The following is a 6000-nucleotide window of genomic DNA, read 5'->3' as shown; positions in this document are numbered from 1 at the left end:
GTATCATTAACCGATTTTCTCACCCATAAATTTCCATGTCTACGTCATTGCGTAAGATCTAATGATGTTATTGAATTACCATGAACCATATATGATATGATTATAATTATATCTGACAATCACCCTGTTTCGCATCGCAGACAAGACACTATAGGTCAATTATATTCTTCACGTTGTAATGGCCTTTCAAACAATTGATCGGTACTAGTTTTAACCAAAGGAAGTTACTCTCATTTAAATGTCTCCAAAACATGTATAGTATAAGTCATTTTCAAATGAAACTAAAGACAATTTGCATTTTCCATCTTCATATAATCTTACAGTCATAACGTACCTTTTGTTCTTTGAAACTTTATAAGAATCAATGCATTGCTCTAAAAGGCGAGCAATGTTTTTAAAAGTCAGTTAGAAAGGAAGAGTTTTAAAAAGAAGAAAAAACCCGTTCACAGCTCCTGTACTGACTGTTACACGCTTGTTTCCAGGAAATAATGCAGGAAATTAATTATGACTTAAACAAAAGAGGCATTAGAGAGATGTTTATAATGAGGAAATATAATGCATACACGTAAAAATAGTTAAGCCTGACTTATGTTGACAGGAATTATCTAATAAAAATGAAATTGCTAAGAAACACACTCAATAACTCCATTTCGTGTGGTTTAAAAGTGTTTTTTTTTATTAAACTTGATATGGATGATTACTGCAGCAATGGCTTGGCTGGTTGCATTAATATTAACGGGACGATAGACGCACAAAGGCGCACAATAAAGGTTGATGTAAAATCGTTTTTAATTCTTAATGCATTATCTTGTTGAAATCGTTTGAATTCAAATATAAGATGATTAAGGTACAGATATGAAAATATAAACCTTTTCAAATGTGTTGCTAATTGAATACGACGTGGCCACACCTCCCCATTATATTTTATCATTAAAGTTAAACACGATAATGCATTAACAATTAATAAAACAACAACATCTATTCGTCCATTACCGAAATTAACAAATGGTTTAAGAAGCTATAATTATTTTGTGGACGTGAAACTTGACATTCACCATAGTTAATCTTCTATTGTTTAGCATTTTGACTACATGTTTGTATTTAAATTACTATAGCAATCAAATCTGTCCAAGACGTAAGTAAAACCCTTGTAATTTACTTTTCACGTTGAATAGCAACCACACTTTTGTCCAACAGAACAGTTAACGTTTCTAATGTCCTAAATTCACCTAACCAAAAACGATTTTCAGTTGTTCCACAAGCACGGACGGTCTGTCGAACGGAAGGTAAACCTCTCATTTAGGGCACTCATTACTATACATTATTTTAAGATCACAAAAAAATCGATACAATACTGCCACCGTCATAAATACATACAACCCGATCCCTTAAAACCATTGACAGTGAATATAAAAATGTTGATTTCTTTGTACAGTCGATCATAGACACTTTTCAACAAAATAAAAGTCATTTAGAGCTTTGCTAAGCATCGGTCCTGTTCTAAAGTGAACACATATATTAAGCGACTTTGCATTTTAAACGGTTTTTTAAATTATGACAATATTAAAGTTTTTATGTGATTGTCAGGAATTTTACTTTTTATTCCATGAATACCACAGCTGAATTCACTGTTTAAAATAAGGATTCCCATGTGTTTTATAAAAAACGTAATCAAACAATAAATTTAATGCGATCGAAACTTACATAAAATATAGGAGAGTTTTATTTACCGGATAATGTTTGATGAATATATACAGGAAACAAAGGTTTAGTTTATATGTGTTTAAAGTCTACTAATGACAATTAATACATTCATGTTGGTGAAATTATCAAACACAATATTGACTTATTTCCTAGACAACGATTTCTTCTTGAAATAGAAAGGTTATAAGATATGCTCATTGTCGGTCATCTAAGGATAAGATGGCGGTGCATCCTTTATAATTAAGAAATATAACACACAACAAAGGGTCATATGACATTATGAGGACCGGCCAGTCAGCCCCCGTAGGCGTATATGGACCGAGGCGTTAGCGATATTTTGCGACATTTATTGCGTTTGGATTAATGATGGGTATATAACAAATAGGGGATATTATGATAGGACGCTTTATTGGTGTCTTGTTTTACACCTCGTTCGGTAAAAAGCACGTATCCGTCTGGATCTCTCTTTTTCACACCGAACCTGTCGTGATACAGGTCACCAGAAAAGCGCCCTAACATAATATCAAATATTTAGTATATACCTTTCTATTTATGCCTTTCCATTACAATTTTATTAAATTGATCACAATCTGTCTTATTCCCTTATATGGATAATTAGCGCGTATGAATATGATATTTGCATGTGTGTATGGGAGTCAAAGGAGGCTACTCACGCAGTTACAGAATTCACTTTTATGAGCAAAAATAACAATTATGTTTTACATCTCAGCATTATACATATATTGTTTGTACGAAAACAATAACTCAATGTCACAGCACATTAAAACTCCACTTTAACGGTACAAATTTAACGCGTATAAACAAATCGTCTTCTCTAGTTCGCACGTAACGCAGCCGTTTTAACAAAATGGTCGAAAGAGAATGGGATAGGAATCTTTGACGACCATTATTTGCAGAAACGAGGGAAGTTCGTTTGTTAATCTTTTACACTGTCAATGATGTGTTTGTTGTGTTCATGATAATGTAACATTGTTACAGTTCATTATCTTCGAATTGACAAATACTAAAACTGTTCAATATATGCTAGAGAGGTCAGAAGTGCTCTCCGGTATAAAAATGTTCCTCGTGCGAATCTTAATTTTACTTTGAATATCATGTTTTTGGATATTTACCTGCTATGCGCGGCGAGAGTAACATTTAGTCATGTTATTAGACAGGTTTTACCAGTTATTTTTGTCATGCTATTTGATACTACACACAGAACTATCATGATACGGGAATTCAGAATTGCTCGAGCCTATATACACAAAAAGGGGACAGATAATATATAAATTATATACCGCTTAGATTTCTTACGTCTTTTTCTTTCTTGTTCGAGATGTGTCAACATTGTCTATCTGTGTAAATAGATTGTTAAAAAAGAGAGTTCCATATCAATTTTAATGTTTAATATAAGTGACAGGAATCCAGATATCAAGTTCGGCTTCGATGGGTCAAACAAACTTTTTAGCATGGACCATCAATTGAGCACACAAAATAGGTTTAAATGTGCTACGGGTATTCATATGCATCATGTGAATATGCATATGTTTAACGATTTATTCGTGAATAAAGTCAATATTATTGCTTTCATTCATGTTAGTTATTATATCTGTGGAATCCGGCGTATCTAACCTTGGTCTCCGGAATACCGCCAAAAAAGACCCGGAATCGAGCCTACTAATAAGGGGGTGATACCCTCATGTTTTATTCCTTGTGTGGTCGTTTTTACTCAAAAATCGTTTAATTTGGAGAAAGTTTATAGTTTGGTAAATGCGTATTGCGTTTAATAATTAAACATTGATGTTTTGGGTCTAGACATGGGTAGAAATGTCAGCTCTAAAATGTGTCATTGAAACCATGCGCCCAGTGGTCGACTGAAACATGTCCTTACGTATTATTGACTAAGTCGTCTTCAAAAGTGTTTAACATGACCTTGAATAAAGAACAAAAACGATATTACAGATTTCCATATCATTTTTTATTATTCTTGTGTGTTATTACCAATAAAGAAATTTATAGTTGCAGTAATGCTTTTCTTTTTTGTCAGAATTATTGTTTAATTATCTGACGTGTTACATAACAAAAACAACATGCTAATTATCATTGTTTAATGTTCTTTTAAATATGCATATTTCACTTGGGATACATAACAAATATCATTGAGAAGTTATTAATGTGTTATTTAACAACGAATAGCTTGCAATGCTTTGACCATTCCTTTTTCACCATACTCGCAGTTCCTGTACTGGAAGAGGCTGCACCAAGACTTATGGCATCCTCATTTCCTAAACTGGAAAGGGGTACCAAGGCCTATCCCACCAGAGCACATGGTTTCGTCGCTTGCAGGTCGTGTTTTGAAAATATTAGCCATTGGAAGGAATACAATAACTATTATCCTACAATCCTTTTTTGTTTTAAGGAGATAAAATATGGTTATTAGTACTGCGTTTTGATCCTGGAGGTTGTATTGGACTAGAGTGGAGTTTTGCAGATTCGGAAATCACGAGGCGCAAGCCAAGTAAAAGCAAACTCTGCAAATATCCACGAGAGTCGAATACGACATATCGGATCAAAACGCAGTACTAATAACCCTTTATAATTATTACTGGTAAGGTCACTTTAAAGCCACATGTTTTCATGATAAAGTCATTTAAAAGACACACTCTTTTGTTTTATGACGTCATTTCAACATCGCGCAACGATACTTGTTATGACGTGACGTCACAAGAGTGGAATACGAACTACCGTATTTTGCGATATGTATTGCGTGTGTATTTATGACGGGTATATGATAAAAGTCATTATTACGAAGTTGATTTGTGTTGTTTTTCAGTAAAATTACAGATTTATCTCTTAATGTGATGATAAAAATTATCAATTTACCTTTTTTAAAATATCATGATAAAATGCATGCAGCATTTGAAATGTCATGCAAAGAACTGTTTTGCCAGTCCTATGCGTATATATTACTTGATTGTTATCAACATTATCAATGACCTAATATAGTATTTAACATACCTGTTACATACGTGGCGTCAGTGGCAAGGAACAAGCACACGTGACCTAGCTCTTCCGGTTCGCCAATACGTCGTAGCGCCTACAAATGTAGGGAAATGTGATGATTAAAATAGGGCTTATTGATGGGGAAAATCCATCGTTAGCGAAAGTGTGGATTAAATAAAATTAGAAATACAATAGGTCAAAATGCAGAGATATTTGTTGCCTTAAGTTCACCTCGAAGCGTTGGAAGATGTGTTGGAAATCTAATTAAGTCTAAACTTGAGAGAAATGTGTTACTTAACCTAAGTTTCATATGTAGTTAAGCATGTGGATTAAAAGTCTAAAATATGAATATGAATAACATTTTTCCTAAAACAAGTAGGAAATGTTTCGATCTAGTATAGCCTAAAGTGCAGCGAACTATGTGGATTAATCTATGCTCAATTTGTAGTTAAATGTGTATATAGAAACAGGTGGTACATGTTAGGAAAACTGTTTATTGAAACAGGCCTACATTTTAGGAAAATGTGTGTATAAAAACAGGTCGTACATGTTAGGACAAATGTTTATTGAAACAGGCCTACATTGTAGGAAAGTGTGTATATGGATACAGGTCGTACATGTTAGGCAATATGAAAATATAAAAATCGGAGGGAATGTGTCAATAAAAACAGACCGAAAATGTGGTTAATACTAATTTCCATTCGCTTGATTTTGACGAGATCGGATAGCTTATATAATCATTTCCGAGACCGTTTCCAGGTGAAATTAACCTATCCCAGTGTTGATCGAGCTATGAAGCGGATACCTATACCACTAGCAAATTTAGTGTGAGGAGTTTATTAAAAAGGCAAGGCAGAGTGCGAGTTGGGTGGCTTATTTAAGGCCTTAGATGTCGAGAACGATCTGGATTAAAATGAATAAATGCGTGTGTGTGAACACAACACAGAGACAATTTGGTTAAAGGGAAAACAATTCCATTATCATACTGCACTTCTTTGTCTAGCAGTTTGAATTGCAAATATATGATGTCGGGGTATATCACTGAGATACTTTAAAAACACTGTACATATACTTTTTATTATGTTTTGGTAGACGAAATCATTTCCAGGCCAGTGAATCCTTGTGAAAATAAGTTTCTGGCAGCAATGAACAATTTCCGATTTACATGTTTTGCGTTTTTTAAGTCTCTCAGTCTTTTGTAATGTATAGAGGTATTTTTAAATATGCAATTATAAATTAAAAGAAACTGGGCGACGATTTTAATTGGATACATACATATTTACAAAAATT

The sequence above is a fragment of the Mya arenaria genome, chromosome 15, assembly GCF_026914265.1.
Source record: "Mya arenaria isolate MELC-2E11 chromosome 15, ASM2691426v1".
Taxonomy (NCBI): Eukaryota; Metazoa; Mollusca; class Bivalvia; order Myida; family Myidae; genus Mya; species Mya arenaria.
This window is presented reverse-complemented; position numbering follows the sequence as displayed.